Raw genomic sequence first — 16,424 nt, 5'->3', positions numbered from 1 at the left:
AATGCATACTTGGCAGAGCTGATGGAGCTAGCTTTTGACCTCTGCAGGGTTTTCATGAAAGAGGAAGCCAGCGCCCGCATTGTATGCATGCACTAAGTCATTTCTCCTCTGGCCTTGTTCAAAGCCCGTGAGCTTTTAATTATTGGTCTGGAAGAACAACTGCAACCAAGAGCTCCAGAACCTCAGTCAACTTAGCATTTTACTCATCGTCTCTCATTTCCACCTCTGGGACTGCTGGCCATCTTGCTCCTTGGGGGCTTCCATGACTGACTCCCTTGGGCTGGGCAGTGGCAGCAAAGTGAAGGGGTCATCCAGAGGAAGCTGCTGTCTTCACTGGCTTTTGTCTGCTTATCCCATCAATGACAGAGAAAACCATGTTTCATTGATAGACTGCTGCATAGCAAACCACCCCAAAATCTCATGGCTTCAGATAATTCATTATTCCCCATGATTCTGTGGGTCCACTGGGTCATGCGGCCTGCTGGTGTCATTTGGACAGCTGGAATCATCTGGAAGCTCAGCTACTGCTAACTTCACTTACGTGCTGGGACCTTGGCAAGGATGTATCAGTTCTAGTCCATGTGTCTTCTCTGTCTCCATGGAATGTCTCAATTTTCAATAGTCTAGTCCAAGGTATTCTGCATGGCAGCTGGCTTTCAACAGAGTGAAAGAGAATCTTCCAGCCTCTTAAGGGCCAGGCTAGAAGTGGCCCAGAATCATTTCTGCTACATTCTGTTAGTCAAAGCAAGTCATAAGGACCTTGCTGATCTAAAGAATAGGAAAATATGGTCAGGTGCGGTGGCTCCTGCCTGTAATCCTAGCACTTTGGGAGGCCAAGATGGGTGGATCACTTGCGGTCAGGAGTTCAAGACCACCCTGGCCAACGTAGCAAAACCCGTCTCTACTAAAAATATAGAAATTAGCCAAGTGTAGTGGCGCACACCTGTAGTACCAGCTACTCGGGGGTCACAGCAGGAGAACTGCTTAAACCCAGGAGGCGGAGGTTGCAGTGAACCAAGATCCCGCCACTTCACTCTAGCCTGGATGACAGAGCGAGACTGTCTCAAAAACAAAATAGTAAAAATTTTAAAAGAGGAGGAAAATGACTCCATCTCTTGTTGGGAGGTGTGCTACGTGGTTGGATGATGGTGGCACTGCTGGTGGCCATCTTTGGAGACAACGTGACGATGATTACAAATTCATCTATTTCTCCACTTAGTTCTGTCAAGTTTTGTTTCATGTATTTTCTTTCTTTTTTGTTACGGAACACTTCACGAATTTGCCTGTCATCCTTGCGCAGGGGCTGTGCTAATCTTCTCTGTATCGTTCCAATTTTAGTCCATGCGCTGCCGAAGCCAACACTGTTTCATGTATTTTCAAACTGTCATTAGGAACAGGCATATTTAGGATTGTTGTCTTCTTGATACATTGATTTGATCATCATTAAGAAGTATCTCTCACCAGGCGTGGTGGCTCATGCCTGTAATCACAGCACTTTGGGAGGCTGAGGCAGGTGGATCACCTGAGGTCAGGAGTTTGACCTTTTGCTCTGTTGGTCATCCTGGCCAACACAGGGAAACTCCATCTCTACTAAAAATACAAAAATTAGCGGAGCAAGACTCCATTTAAAAAAAAAAAAAAAAGAACCATCTCTCTTTATCTTTGGTAATGCTTCTTGCCTCAAAGCCTATTGATATTAGTATGGTTGCCAGCTTTCTTGTGATTAGTGTGATTACTGATTACTGTATCTTTAAAGTACATCTTTTTTTTTTTTTTTTTTTTTAGACGAAGTCTCTCTCTGTCACCCAGGCTGGAGTGCCTCCCAGGTTCAAGCGATTCTCCTGCCTCAGCCTCCTGAGTAGCTGGGATTACAGGCTTGTATTACCGTGCCCGGCTGATTTTTGTATTTTTAGTAGAGATGGGGTTTCACCAGTTTTGTCAGGCTGGTCTCGAACTCCTGACCTCATGATCCACCTGCCTCAGCCTCCCAAAGTGCTGGGATTACACCGTGCCTGGGCCAAAAGTACATCTATTGTAAACAGTATGTAGTTGGGGCTTGTTGTTTTTTTTTTTTAATCCAGTCCAATTGTTTTTGTTTGTTTCTTCCTCTCATTCTTGCCATCATCTTAACCATTGTTGTCTTTTAAATGGGGTGGCTGCCCTGTTTCCATTTAGTGGAAGTATTGATATGGTTGAGTTTTATGGTTCAGTTTTGCTACCTGTTTCTGATTTATCCTATCTGTTATTTGCGGCTTCTGTTTTTCTGTCTTTGAGGATTAATCCGGTATGGTATGGTATTTTATCTTACCTTCCCTGTTAGTTTTTCAGATATACATCTGTTTCCTTTTATTTGATTTTTTTAAAGTGGTTGCTTCAGGGAGGTAATAAAGCATTTATCCTTAATTTATCACAATCTACATTAAATTAATATTAAACCGCTTCTGTATAACGGTTTACATTACATTAGTGTAATTATTCCCATGTTATCTTTGATCTATCCATGTCATAGACTTTGCTTCACATGTTATAAACTCCATAATATATTATTAGTGTTTTTGCCTTTTAAAGAAATGAAGAAAAGAGATAAAATCATCTTTTATAATTACCCATAGATTCGTATTTCTGGCTGTCTCGATGCCTTCCTTCCTGTTCTCATCTGGATCATTTCTCTTCAGCTAATGAGCTCCCGATAGCATCTCTTATCTGGTGAGTCTGCAGGCTATGAATACTCTCAGCTGTAATTTCTTCAGAAATGTCTTTATTTCACCTTCAATTGAAAATTTATTTTAAAGTTTGATACAACAGAAATTATTCTTTTTTTTTTTTTTTTTTTTGAGGCGGCATCTCATTCCCATGGCTCAGGACAGACTCCAGTGGTGCGGTGCGGTCACGGCTCACTGCAGCCTCAACCTCCCAGGCTCAAGTGGTGATTCTACCACCTCAGCCACCCAAGTAGCTGGACTATCGATGCGTGCCACCACGCCCAGCTTTTTGTATTTTTAGCAGAGATGGGCTTTTGCCATGTTACCTAGGCTGGTCTCACATTCCTAGGCTCAAAGAATCTACCTGCTTCAGCCTCCCAAAGTGCTGGGATTACAGGAATGGGCCACCGTGTCCAGCCTGGAAATTATTATTTATTTCTATATTACAATAGTATCTTACCACTACTTTATGCTAAGAAAAATGTATTTTCAATTATTATTTTATTTCTCAATAGATTGTTTAGTCAATAAAAAAATACAAACTTTTTAAAATAATAGTGTTCTTTTATTGTTTTTTTTTCTAATAATAAAGTGTTTCTAAACTTTAAGATAGCGGGATAGAAACAAAATATTATCAAATATCATTTTTTGTTAAATGATACTTTTTTTCATTATTTTGGTTAACTGCTACTTTTTCATTATTTTGGTTAATTGCTACTTTTTTCAATTCAATGATTTTTAGTAAATTTATGGAATTGAGCAACTATATAATCCAGTGTTAAAACTTTTTTTTTTTTTTTTGAGAGAGTTTTGCTCTTGGCTGAAGTGCAATGGTGCCATCTTGGACCACTGTAACCTCTGCCTCCCAGGTTCAAGCGATTCTCCTGCCTCAGCTTCCCGAGTAGCTGGGATCACAGGTGTGTGCCACCATGCCCTGCTAATTTTGTATTTTTAGTAGAGATGGGGTTTCTCCATGTTGGCCAGGCTGGTCTTGAACTTCCAACCTCAGGTGATCCCCAAACTGCTGGGATTACAGGCGTGAGCCACCACGCCCGGCCTTAGAACATTTTAATCACCCCAGAGTGTGTCCTTATGTCCATTTGCAATTAGTTTTTGCCTCATCCTCAGCCCTAAACAACCACAGATCTGCTTTTTGTTCTCATAAACTTGGGACAGTTCATATAAATGGGGTCATATAGTATATGGATTCTTTCAGTTGACGTAATGTTTTTGAGCATTCTGTTGTAGCGTGTACCGGCATCTTCCCTTAATTGTTGACTGGAATTCCATCGTGTGACTCCATCAGACTTTGCTTCTACACTTATTAGCTGTTGGGCATTCGGACTGTTTGCAGGTATAGTTATTATGAATAGCACTGCCCTGAACTTCAGGTACTGGCTCTGTGTGGCAGAAGTGTTCACTTTTCTTGGGAAGATTCCTTAGAATGGAATTGCTAGGTCATATGGGAAGTTGTTGTTTAACTGTTTGCAAGGTTTATCTTTCTCCATCCTTCATTTCCCACCGATCTGTGTCTTTGAATCTAAGATGTCTCCTCTAGACAGAAAATAGCTAGATTTGGCTTTTTACCCACTTAGACTGTAACTGCCTTGATAGAATGTTTAGACTAGTCACACTTAATGTAAGTATTGCCATGTTTGAATTTACAGTTGCCATTTTGCTATTTGTTTTCTGAATGTCTCCTACCACTTTTTTACCCTGTTTCTCATTACTGCCTTCTTTTGTGTTGAATACATATTTTCGGTGTGTCATTTTAACATATTTTAACTTTTTTTCTTGACACAGTGTCTCACTCTGTCACCCAGGCTGGAGTGTAGTGGTGTGATCACGGGTCACTGTGGCCTCTACCTCCCTGAATTTAGGTGATCCACCTTACCTCCTGAGTAGCTAGGACTACTAGTAGGCATGACACACCGTCATGCCCAGTTAATTTTTGTATTTTTATTTATTTATTTATGTTTTGAGACGGAGTTTCGCTCTTGTTACCCAGGCTGGAGTGCAATGGCGCAATCTCGGCTCACCGCAACCTCCGCCTCCTGGGTTCAGGCAATTCTCCTGCCCCAGCCTCCTGAGTAGCTGGGATTACAGGCACGCGCCACCATGCCCAGCTAATTTTTTGCATTTTTAGTAGAGACGGGGTTTCATCATGTTGACCAGGATGGTCTCGATCTCTTGACCTCATGATCCACCCACCTCGGCCTCCCAAAGTGCTGGGATTACAGGCTTTAGCCACTGTATCTGACCTTTTGTTGATTTGTAAACAACATTTTGAGGTTTTTTTTCTTAGTGGTTGCTTTAGGCATCACAATATGCACCTTAACTCACCGCAGTTCACTGCAGATCAATAGTAACTCAATTCTGCTACTATATAGAAACTTTGCCTCGTGTGATTCAGTCCATCCCTCCTCTCTCCTTTATGCTGTTTTTATCATAGATAGCAGATCTACATCTTGTGGACATAACACTACAGCTATACTTACCGCTTTATACAAACTTGAGTCTTTTGGAAGTTAAAAGAAGAAATAAGAGTAAAACATATTTATCTGTTATATAAATGTACATATGTATGATTTCTGGTACTATTTACTTGGATTTACCCTTCGGATTCAGCTTAACATGTGAATCTCTTCCTTTCACCCTAAAAGACTTTCTCTAGTATTTCTTTTCTTTTCTTTTATTGAGACGGAGTCTCGTTCTGTCTCCAGGCTGGAGTCCAGTGGCATGATCTCGGCTCACTGCAACATCCAACTCCTGGGTTCAAGCGATTCTCCTGCCTCAGCCTCCCGAGTACCTGGGATTACAGGCATGTGCCACCAGGCCCAACTAATTTTTGTATTTTTAGTAGAGATGGGGTTTCACCATGTTAGCTAGGATGGTCTCGATTTCCTGACCTGTGATCCTCCTGCTTTGGCTTCCCAAAGTGCTGGGATTACAGGTGTGAGCCACCGTGCCAGGCTCTGTAGTATTTCTTTTGAGGCAGTCGAACTAGCAATCAAGTCTTTCAGTCTTCATTTATCTGAAAATATCTTCATTCAGCCTTCATTTCTGAAGTACAGTTTTGCTGGATATAGAATAGTTGATTGACGGTTTTTTCCTTAAGCACTCCGAATATGCCATTCCACTGCCTTCTGGCTTCTGTAGATGCAGATGAGAGAAGCCAGCCATTAATTGTACTGTTGTTTCCCTGACGGATGGGTGGTTTTTCTCTTGCTGCTTTCAAGATTTCCTCTGTTAAAAGAAAAACTTTGGTAGAATTAAATGTAGAGGAGTGTAATGTAATTGAACAATGAATAATTCATGCATCAGGCAGCCCTGAGTCACAGCAGATTCAGAGAGACCCCAGGGGTGCCTCATGGTCAGAACAAATTTATAGACCAAAAAAAAAAAAAGTAAAGTGACCTATAGATATCGGAAGTTAGGTGCAGAAACAACTGGATTGGTTCCAGCTCAGCATTTGCCTTATTTCAACACAGTCTGAACACTCAGTAGTGTATGAGTGGTTGAAGGAGGGCCACTGGGATTGGCCAAGACTCAGCTATTGTTACAGGTGCTTACTCCTAAGTTAGGTTTTCAATCTTGTCTACCTATTAAGTTAGGTTGCAGTTTGTCCACAGGGGCTCAAACATAGAAGTATGGAGTCCTTCTCAGGCCATATTTTGTTTGCTTTAACACCTCTCTGCATGTTCAACATATTTGAGGACCTACCATGTGGGTCTCTTTGCACCGATCGTACTCGGGGTTTGCTGAGTTTCTTGAATGCGTGGGATAGTTATTTCACATATGATCATGTTTTTGATGGTAAGCCTTTCCCATCATCTGGTGCAAGGGTAGACCTTTCAGATTCCTTTTAGAACAAGGTTTGACTGGGTTGTGGCTTTAATCAGGTGCATTCTCTGTGGGGAGCCCAGTCCCCAATCTTCCGAGCCACTGCCTTTTGATCTTATAGACTGGGAGCCAATTGGTTTCAATTTCAGCTATTTTTGGTTCACCTTTTGATTCAACTCTGGCAGAGCCCCAGAATCCAATCACTGCAAGAATGTTTTGGATTACACAGTTTCTTTCCTAGCTACCATCCTCTGCCCTATTACTATTTTCTTAGCAAAACTCAGAGGAGGTTATTTCTGGGCCAAGTGATCTGTTCTTGTGTTTGAGACTTGTCCAGACTCCAGTCTGTCCCACAAGCCCTGTTTTCCAAGATCTTACTGACTTGCCCTATCCTGGCAAAGTCTCCATCCTCGGCAGGATTGCTCTCATCCAGATGAGGCATCACCTCCAGGTATGGAAGCTGCCTCAGCTTCCCATTCACCTACAAAAGCCTCAGAATGCTCTGGAATTTACTTCTTCCAGGTTCCTTGTTGCTACCACTGTTTGCTAGCTTCATAAGAAGAATGCTTGTTCTTATTTTGCTTATTTTCTTCCTATTACTACAAGACTGCTGTGTCTTGTGACCTAAATCCGAGCTGGAAGCAGAGGCCAGATCAGGAGTGCTTTCTTGGGTGTCCTGAACTTCAGAGTGACTGCTCTTGAAATCACCATTGCAAAATTATAACCGAGACATTGAAATAAATCTGACCTAACCAATTCCATCTTGCTTCTAACCTCCAAGCTGTCCTTGTTAATTCCTGGGTGTTGGTGGAACAGACTGGGAGAAATTTAGTGTATAGATTAAAACAAAGATAATAACAGCCCTTTCCCAAAACAAACCCCTTTCTTACCTGGGGACTAGACAGCTTCTATAGGACTAACACATTAGCCAAAAAAATAGAAGTTATGGTTTAGGAGTCATGCCGCTGGAGGCTACAAGATTCTGACCCTCCCCACATCGCTCCTGGGAATAACATCACTATTGCAAAACCTAAGATCAGTGCTTGAGGTACTTTGCAGATCCTGCACTTGATGGATCAGCTGGCACCACACAGATCAATAAATTGGCTTGTCTTATCTTGTGGCCACCACCCAGGAACTAACTCAGGGCAAGAGGATGGCATCGACTCACTATGAATTCCTCTCCTACCCAACCAATCTATTCCTGACTCACTAACTCCCCACCTACCAAATTATCCTTAAAAACTCTGATCCCAGAATGCTCAGGGATACCGATTTGAGTAATAATAAAACTGGCTTTGTGAGAATTACTCTTCTCTGTTGCAATTCCCCTGTCTTGACATATTGGCTCTGTCTAGGCAGCAGGCAGGGTGAACCTGCTGGGCTCTTACCCACTGTGATTCACTGTCCTGGTAGTCCTGACCTCACTGTGTGAGAGTAGAAGGACCGAGGCACAGCCACACTCAGCACCATGCTGGCTGGCAGCAGGGCTCAGCGACTACAAGGCACAGTGGCCCAAATAGGATGTTTCTAGCCCAGTAAATGCCAGTGAGTGGCTGTGCTTTCGTCCATCAAACAGGGGTGATGAGTCAAGGCAAGCAGTATCCTAAAGGTCATGGCTACACACATGACACCCAGTGATTTTTCCAAGCAAGCATGTGTCAAGCTGGGCACTCTCCGAGGTCCTCACAAACCCTGGCTTATTTAGTGCTCACAGAAGACCTAGGAGGTAGCTCTTACTCTCTCTGACCTCCACGAGGAAAGCAGGCTGGGGAGAGGGGAAATGCATGCCCTGCCATTGCACTTCACTTCAGTGCCTGCATGAACTTGACATTTCGTCTCTCACATTTGCAAAATGTAGTAATATTTAACCTGGCAGGTTTTTTCACTGAGACAGTTATTAAAACTTTGTCCCTCACAACTGCAGGTCTGGGTCAAAGGTCCACCTCTTACATGAGGAATAAAGGATTTGCTGTCTTTCTGACCTCACTGACATTCCCATGTATGTCAGGGAGAAACCCTGTGGTGTCCATGGGGACAGTTGCTTACCCAGGCTTCTTCCCTCGCACCTAGCGTTGCCAACAGGGGTCTTGGGGACGCTTTCCTCAGGAACTGTGACTGGATGCAGGTGACAGAAGCCATGTGGCAGTGGCATGGGGTTCTCCTCACTCCACAAACGCTACCAAGTAGGCAGTCTACACCTGGGTCAGGTCCAGGTCCGCACCAAGCCTTTAGGACGTTTTCACCCCCGCCCAGCCCTCCAGAGCCCAGCAGTCGTCCTCAGGGTCCTGTTTTCCATGCCTGGCTGGTGGTGGTCTGGGGCATACTGAGCAGGGTGATGCCATGTGTATTGCTTCTTTCCTGGACTCTTGGTGGGGCCGACCTATCAATCCCGGGATTGGTGTCCCTTAGAGTCACCCAGTGAACTAGGAGGAGTGCCTCCTCGTCACTACCTCTCTGGGCGCCAGGCTCAACAGCAGCTGCCTCTTGCAGAAGTGTCTCTCGCACTTCCCACTGCACCCCAACAAACTGCCACCCTTAGGAAGAACTAGGCCGTTGAGGGTCACTGCCAGGCCTGGAAGACCTGAGTCCTGCACTCAGTGGGGGAGGCAGAGGCTGCCACCGCCATAGGAACAGAACGGCTGCCGCCAAACATCACCTGGGGACTCTTGAGTGTATACACTTTCTAGGCCTAGGCCCTGGGCGGGGACAGGCCCTCTGAGTGGGAGACAGGGCCTCGAGTCTGGCACAGGCCTTCGACACAGCAGGGGCAGGTTCTCTGAGCCTCAAGGACAGGCTCTCGGGCGCAGGGACAGACTCCCTTGGCAGGTCTGAGGCAGGCTTGGCCACGATCCTGGCCTGGGCAGGCGCCTGCATTCAGGACTCCCCAGGGACCGGCCGGTTGCTTTCCCAGGCTCCAAGGCCCCAGCCCCGGGGCGCTGCCACCTGGCTCCGGGGAGTCTGAGGATCTGAGACACTGGAGGTCTCCCTGGGTAGGGCCAACCCAGGTGGAAGGAGAGGGCGGCCTCCTCCCCAGCTATCGGGACCTTCTGCCGGGACGCGGCCACACGAAAGCCTCAGACCAGGGCTCGCCACGGCGCTGCGCTGAGCCCTGGGTGGGGTCGGGGTGAAAGGCGCGGGACGCCGGCTTCCGACCTGGCCACGCTCTGGCTCGGGGTACGGGGACGCGTGGCGAAGCCCACAGCCCAGGCTCTGTGCGGGTGGCCATCGGCGCGGCCTCGCTGAGCTCCGGGAGATCCGATATCCCAGCGACGCCGCCGTCCGCCCAGGTGCGCCCCGGAGATGCCCCCCTCGGCACGGGCACTAGTCCGGGCTGGGCTGTGTGCCCCTGCCCCACCACCCACTGGAGTGCACGCGGGGGGGCCTTCTCCACCCCCGCGGCTGGGGTTGCCCACCCCCCCACGACGCCCCTCCCCCACCCCGTGTGGTCCTCGCGGCAGCAGTGTCTGGAGTCTCTGTCCCCACCCCAGACCGCTGGACCCCCGGCGGGTGGCGTGGACCCTATAGTTTTTGAAGCCTGCTGCGAGCCTGGCCCTGGCAGTGGCTCAGGGGGGCGGGACATTCGCGTTCTAGCCTGTCAGGGGACTGTGGCAAATCGCCTTTCCTGGCCGCGCGGTCCTGTGACTGTGGATCAGAGCAGATGGGATTCCAGGACCCTTGACACTGCTCCTCAGGCCCCAGCAACGTGCACTGGAGGTTCTGGAGGAAGCCAGGCATTTGTAAGAGGGCGCAGACTGCCGAACTGAAGAAAAGATGTCGCACCCACCTGCCTGCCACTTGCTGCTGTGTGGTCTTGGCTCAACCTCTCTGTGCTGTTTCCTCCTCTTAAAATCAGAATAGAGTAGCCATGCTTCTGAGTGTCCTGAGGCTTGAGTGAAGTAGCCCTTGCGAAGCCCTTGGCAATCACTCAGCAAACATTAAGGAGGATTGTTGGCTGTGAAGGAAGAACTTAATGAATGGGGAATCTCCTGTCATGGTGCTTTAGGAAGATGTACTTGGATTTCTCAGATGAATCAAGACAAGGTTAGCAAAGATTTACCTATCAGTTACCAAAACACTTAAATGAAATGTACATGTATTCTGCATGGCTTCCTCATAAAACTGCATTTCTGTTTCCTAAGAAGGGAAACAAGCTTTCTTGTAACTTTAGAAGGCTTGCTCTAATAATTTCAAGGATGTTTGACTTGCAGCCTTGAAACTAAAGCGTTTTAAGGTAGAATGTAATTTGCTTTCGGTTGAATGGGGGAGGAATGAACTGTGATTCCCACATTGGTGGCTTAAGAACCCAGGGGACATTGGTGCCCTGAGTTTGAGGGTCCTGATGGGTGCGTCTCTGTCTAGTTCTGTTTTGGACACAGTGCAGTTGAGACTGTTGTTGACATCTGTGTGCTGCGGCAGGTGGGCAGTTGGTGTATCAGTCAGTTCTCATGCTGCTAATAAAGACATACCCGAGACTGGGTAATTTACAAAGGAAAGAGGTTTAATGGACTCACGGTTCCACATGGCTGGGGAGGCCTCACATGGCCAAAGGTGAAAGGCACATCTTACATGGTGGCAGACAAGAGAGAGAACTTGTGTAGGGGAACTCCTTTTTATGGATAAAACCATCATATCTCGTGAGACTTAGTCACTATCAGGAGAACAGCATGGGAAAGACCCACCCCCATGATTCAATTACCTCCCATAAGTTCCCTCCCACAACATGTGGGAATTATGGGAGCTATAATTCAAGATGAGATTTGGATGAGGACACAGCCAAACCATAACAGTTGGGAAGTGAATTCTGGAGAAGGTGCTGCGTGTGCTGCTGTATCCCCAGATGACCCTGAAGCCCCCATGCCCTTGAATTTGGTAGCACGTGCCGGGTGTATATCATCACCCCCACCCCAGCCATTTTTAAAAATCGTTTATTTTTTTCTCCCACCTTTTCATTATGAAACATTTGAAGCATACAGAAAATTGAAATAATTTTACAGGAAAAAAAACATATAACGGAAAAGATACAAATCTTCATGCAGAAAAATTTTAAGTAATTTATGTAGATACTCTGTTCTCAAGAAGGTGAAGCATAATTCCCCACTTGGTAGGTGTGGGCTTCACATAGTGACTTCCTTCCTCAGAGTACAGAACTGAAAGAGGGAAAATAAAAAGGGATTGTGGAGAAACCTGACAAACACAACCTCAGCCAGGTGATCAAGGTCAACATCAACAGGGAGAAGTCAGGTCCATAGTGTGCACCCTTGATATGACATGATGAAAACAGCATTTTACACTGGGCGCCGTGGCTCATGCCTGTAATCCCAGCACTTTGGGAAACAGAGGCGGGCAGATCGCTTGAGCTCAGGAGTTTGAGACCAGCCTAGGCAACATGGCGAAACTCTGTCTCTACCAAAAGTACAAAACATAGCCTGGTGTGGTGACACATGCCTGTGGTCCCAGCTACTCGAGAGACTGAGGTGGGAGGATTGCTTGAGCCCCTTTCAAGGCTGCAGTGAGCTGAGATAGAACCACTGCACTCCAGCCTTTGTGACAGTGAGGTCCCATCTCAGAAAAAAAAAAAAAAAAAAGCACTTATCTGTATGTCAGTTTCCTCCAGAACCCCATGCTCTCATCTCCTCAAAAGAAAAGCAGCAGACAAATCCCAGTTGAGGGAGATTCCACAAATAACTGACTAGTACTTTTCAAAACTGTCAGCAATAACCAAAGTCTGAGAAACTCTCCACCAAATAGAACATAGGGTCCTGGATGGAATCTGGGAACAGAAAAGAACATTGGGGAAAACATAAGGAACTCGGAATAAAGTATGGACTTCACTTAATAATAGTGCATCCATATTGGTTTCTTAATTTTAGCAAACATACCACAGTCATGTGAGATGCTAATAACAGGCAGGATGGGGTGCATAGTATATGGGATCTCTCTGTATCATCTTTGCAGTGTTTTCTGTGAATCTGAAACTGTTCCAAAAAATAAGGTTCATTAGCAAACAAAGCAACCAGGTACCTACCACCTAAATTCTACCTTTCACATGTTACTCTCATGCATCTGTCTCGCCCTCTGTCATTCTTTTCACAGCCCCCTTAGACTGTCCCTGACTTTTTGCTCAAAATGGTGTCCAGGAAGCTCAGGGCAGTTGGGTCATGACATCCCAGGGTCTCTGTTGTTGCTCGGGTTTGCCCTAAGAATGCTCCATTTCCTCCAGCTCAGCGCCTGCTAAAAACAAGGAGCTCTACTGCCACCCAGTGGACATTTTTAAAAAATGAAAGCAAGTTGACTGCAGGGAAAGCTCATGGGGACCGGAAAGGCAGAGGAGCCCCTTCAGGCATCTTTGAGCTGCCCCAGCACCATTGGGTTGGCTCTGCCTCCACATGGACCCTAGCCCTCTCTCCACTGTCCCCAACCCAATTCTTACCTCAACCTGGACGTTTCCTGAATTCTGGCTCCAATTCCCAATTGCGCAATCATTTTGTTGGGCTGGAGTATACCTCTCAAGTCTTTTTAAAAGGGGGCAGAACATGAGAAAATCTGGAGTTTTCCAGTTTTGTTAGCATGTTTGATGGCCATGAAGAACTGTTTGGTTGCAGATAGTGTGTCCTATCCAGCTGCTTTTGAAAGGTAAGAGTCAGGAGGCATTGGCTGACTCGGGGACAGAGAGCCTGTGTCTGGGGTCTCAGAACACAGGGAATTGTGGGAGCTACAATTTAAGATGAGATTTGGGCAGCAGAAGCTGTGGTCAACAGCGGCTCTGCTGAGCTGGGCTTCTCTGTACCTGGTGTCAGGCTTTGATGTATACTTGGGGGCCAGCCTCTCTTAAACACTGAGGCAAGAGACAGAAAGGATGCTTCCAGAAGGGCAGGCAGCACTATTAGCTGCCCCACTGGCCTCCTTTTTAAGGAGAGAGGACTCTCACCTGGCTGACCACGGGCATGGCTGTGAGTTAGAAGAAACAAAATGAGCATGTCTTAGTTTGGGTTACCCCAGAAGCACACCCTCAGGTAAGGGTCCCAATGTTGGGTTATTTGGGACTTGATCCCAGGTGACAGGACAGAGGGGGATGTGAGCCAGGGATGGAAAGAATCTCACAAAAGGTTTCTAGCAAGCTGGTTAATGCAGTGGGCATTGGAGCTCAGCCCTGCTGTGGGCTCTGGAAGGTGGGAGTGCAGCTGTCCCAGCTGAGGGCCAAGCACACTGGGGTATTTGCCCACCAGCCATCATCATCTTCATCAGCTGAGGGCTGCTTCTGGAGACAGTCATTCCTGCATTTGGGGCCAGAGGGGAGCGCTGAGGCAGAGTCACAGGTGTTCAATTAGCAGAAGTGGGTGTCAAGGACAGGGTGTGGGAACTGACAGGGTTCAGATGACACAGGTTGGCACCCAACCCTACCTCATGCCCTGAATCTTCAAAGGAGCGAGATCCCAAAAGCTTTAGGGAGAGCCCAGGACCACATAGATTCAGCTAAGGGAGGGCTGGACACAGTGGCTCATGCCTGTAATCCCAGCACTTTGAGAGGGTGAGGTAGGCAGATCACCTGAGGTCAGGAGTTTGAGACCAGCTGCCTGACCAACATGGAGAAACCCGTCTCTACTACAAAATACAAAATTAGCTGTGCATGGTGGCGCGTGCCTGTAATCCCAGCTACTTGGGAGGCTGAGACGGGAAATCACTTGAACCCGGGAGGCAGAGAATGTAATGAGCGAGATTGCGCCATTGCCTTCCAGCCTGGGCAACAAGAGTGAAACTCCGTTTCGGGGGGGGGGGGGAGATTCAGCTAAGTGTGAGAAGGTGCCCCTGAGATTAGGAGGGGGCTTGGTGCAGTGGGCCTCTCACTTCCTTTTTCTCCACACAGGCGAGGACTTTAACATGACAGGGATATATGCAAAGGTCCCCATGAATGTGTGTGAGCAGTTTCTGGAGCAGGATCTTTGCTCCCTGGGACTGGTTTGGGCTGAACGGGACTTCAGGTCTTCAAGCCGAAGCCCATGGAAAAGAAAGAGGGAGCCACTGGGGTGCAATCTTGCCTAGAAACTTCCTCTGGGCAGAAGCCTTCCCAGATGACTTGTGGCTCTTCCTGCCTTTGCACACCAGTTGCATCTCAACGAAACAAGACTCAGCTACCAAAACTTAGAGCCAGACCATGCTGATGCCACGGAATACCAAGATTTAGGTGATAATAAATTGTTACCAAAGGAAAGGGGCTTTTAGGAGCTAAAGCTCATCTGTAAAACCTGTCAATCTTGTGCAGAATGTTGAAAAAAATGTCAATCTTTTCCTGAAATCCCTGGGGTCTTACCACTGAAGTGCTACCTAGAAAAAAGTTAAAAAACTGCAGAGGATGAAGTCTCCTGCATAGAAACCAGGGGGTCACCATCCTTGGAGACTTAGCTCCTGGGGAACGTCCCCTCAGGTGGAACATGCCCCACCTTCCAGCCAGGGTGGGGACAGGCACTTGGCTGCCAGTTCTCGCAGACATGAGTAAGGCTTTAGAGGACACTAAGGGCACACACAGCGTGACAGCGAGAGCCAGCCTTGTGCAACCACCACCATCCTCTTCAGTCAGCGTGAATGCCAGTGGCAGAGGTCCTGGAGGCTCGAAAGCTTATGGTCCTTATTAGGCACTTCTTGGTCTTAAGTGCTTGGTAGCGGGTGTGCTGGCTGACAGTGAGCAGAATGCTAGCAGGTAGAAGCTGATGGTTTCGTAACGAAAAGCTCCAGTGGCGTATGTTCAGACCGTTCCTGAGGCTTTCTGCAGACTTGGTTTTTGGCAGCCAGCAGGACTGAGACTGCTGAGCGAGGAGGATCTTACCCTGTCCTTCACGTCTTCTGGAAATCAGATGGTCAGTGAGCATTCGGCCCTGAAAAATGTGGTGAGGACACAACAATGGCCTGGGAGCACCTGAAGGTTGGCGAGTCCTGGCTGCCCTCTAAAGGACTTTGGCATATCCGCAGGTTGGCTTTCTCATGACCTCGAGTGGCTCTAGCCTCCAGAATGAACATGGTATTGGGAACTGACTGCAGCCTTGGAGCACTTTCCCGACTGTGGGGGTTGGGGGACCTTGTTGGACCCTGACTGGGAAGGCGGGGTGAGAACTGCGCTACTCCTGAGCTGCCTGAAGTGCAATGTTCTGGGGCTTTCTTGGCAAGGGGAGGAGGGCATTTGATTGGTAATTGTGTAGGAAGCGGAATTTGAGCTGAAGCGTGAATCCAGTCCTCAGCCTGGAAATCCTAGTGAGTGGCAAAGTCACAAGTTATGACTTAATGGGCCTTTGTCGTCTTCGGGGAACTACAGCATACAAGGAGATTGAACTACTTGGCAGAAATAACAAATAGGACCTTGTTACCCGGATGAAGTGTTTTTGGCAAGAGCGCATCCCGTGCCTTCATTCCCGAGAATAAAGACTTCATTTACTGATGGGTTAAATCTGTAATTAAGGATTACAAGGCACCCTGGAAGACAGTTGAGGGACATTCTTTATGCTGGCAGAGTTCTTGTTTCTGCTTCCATGGTCCTCTCGCCTTCACGATCATTTCACTCTAGTAACCTGCATATACTCCAGGCTGAGAGCTCTCGTTCAGCCTTGCAGTGTTGACAACAAAGAAGCATAGAACCAAAGACCGAGGAGCTACTCCTCCAATGTTAGGTCTAAGAAATGGTGCCATTTAGTTTAACTTAGGAAAGGTAAGGAAAACATGGGTGGGGGAGAGTCAAGTGGAGCCCTGAATAGGACAGGTGGACAGCAACGGGTGTTAACTGTCTCTCTGCTTTCAGCTGGTGACGAATTCGTGCTTGTGTGTCTCCTGATGCAGCTGTTCACAACACAAACATAGCCGTCTATAATACATCATAAAGACAGACGGTGC

At 47.1% G+C, this 16,424-nt stretch overlaps 1 non-coding gene across 1 annotated transcript; it reads right to left on the bottom strand.

Annotated features, from left to right (window-relative positions):
* Positions 1-1,255: 1,255 nt before the first annotated feature.
* LOC118154908 (U6 spliceosomal RNA) lies at positions 1,256-1,362 on the bottom strand. The gene has a single exon (XR_004745161.1). It is a non-coding gene; the product is annotated as a U6 spliceosomal RNA (small nuclear RNA).
* Between the last annotated feature and the right edge of the window lie 15,062 nt (positions 1,363-16,424).

Source organism: Callithrix jacchus, chromosome 6, assembly GCF_049354715.1.
Source record: "Callithrix jacchus isolate 240 chromosome 6, calJac240_pri, whole genome shotgun sequence".
In the NCBI taxonomy this organism is placed as follows: domain Eukaryota; kingdom Metazoa; phylum Chordata; class Mammalia; order Primates; family Cebidae; genus Callithrix; species Callithrix jacchus.
This window is presented reverse-complemented; position numbering and strand designations above follow the sequence as displayed.